This window comes from Rhagoletis pomonella, unplaced genomic scaffold (assembly GCF_013731165.1).
Source record: "Rhagoletis pomonella isolate Grant_MI unplaced genomic scaffold, Rhpom_1.0 Rhpom_scaffold_00004, whole genome shotgun sequence".
NCBI classification, from domain to species: domain Eukaryota; kingdom Metazoa; phylum Arthropoda; class Insecta; order Diptera; family Tephritidae; genus Rhagoletis; species Rhagoletis pomonella.
The window spans coordinates 22,026,266-22,027,671 of record NW_023458558.1 but is presented as its reverse complement, the minus strand read 5'-3'; positions in this window follow the sequence as shown (position 1 = coordinate 22,027,671).

Sequence of the window (1,406 nt, the reverse complement as noted above, 5' to 3'; positions counted from 1 at the left end):
ATTTTTGTCAATGGCGGTTCATGCCCTCTCCAAAAAGGTCGGTTGGAGGTGCCACGCCGACTCCCCCTACGCCCACCGCACCTTTAACGAACGGTCATAATGGAAACTTTCTCCTACAAAAATTACAGACAATAATTTTGCGGAATAACTCCTCTCAATTATTTCTACTCTATCTTCATAACGATTTTAAGCATTTGGAATAAAGTTCTTACCTTAAAGAAACTGGCAACTTATACTTTGCGTTATTGTACTTGAACATTTAATCAACAATTTTAGAATACAAACATCAACAATTTAAAAATTAACCATTAGATTATCTGACGAACCTTGCCATATTTCTTCAGAATACTTTTTGAAACGCGAAAATTGTCACCGGGCAATACAAAAACTGGCAGCCGCATTTCTCACACCATTCTTCAGATACAATTAGTCGCCGTCGTAGAATTTAACCGTAAACGCTGTATGTTGCCGGAGAATTTCGGTTTGTCAAGCGAAAACACACGACACATCGCAAATTGTCAGAACAAAGCCATGGATAATATGATACGAAACTCTCTCAATTCGCCTTTAACCTTTTGACAGCGCTCTCACGAGGACGTGACTAACGTATCGACGAAGGGGAAATTTTGGCCGGCCAAATTAAAGGTCGGCCGCTGTGGTGTAGTGGTAAGCAGTGCGCGCTTCCACTCCGCAGCACCTGGGTTCAAACCCTGGTGAAAGCAACATCGCAAAAATATAGAAAAAAGGTTTTTTCTTAACAGCGGTCGTCCCTCGGCAGGCAATGGCAAACCTCCGAGCGTATTTCTGTCATGAAAAACAGCTTCTCATAAAAATACAATCGCTGTTCGGAGTCGGCGTAAAACTGTAGGTCCCTCCGCTTTGTGTGACAACATCAAGGCGCACGCCACAAATCGGCGGAGAAGCTCGGCCAAACACTAACATATGTGTAAGCGCCAATCTATTATTATTATTAAATTAAAGGTGAAATTAGTCAAGAACGCAGAACTTATACTTAAACACAGTCTGTATAGGCAGAATTTTGTCGATTACTGGAACCCTCAGTGTTGCTTACTACAGTGTTGGAACTTATAACTTTTTTACCATCTGCAAAACTGACAATGTGGCAACCATCTATAGAAGGAAAAAATCAACTGACACGGAAAAATCTAAATTCCGCAGATTTCTGCGCTACGGGCTACAACTACAGAAAAATTCTGCGGTGTTGAATTTTCATTTACATGGCGCTCTGGTAAGACAGATCGTATCAGCTGACTCGGGTTTACGTACCGGTAGGTTTACGTTCTCGACTAATTTGACCTAACCATAAATCCAAAATGGCGTATTAAAATTGATTAAATATTTATTTTATTTATTTATTTGTTACAGTCTTGCGACTTAAAAGTACA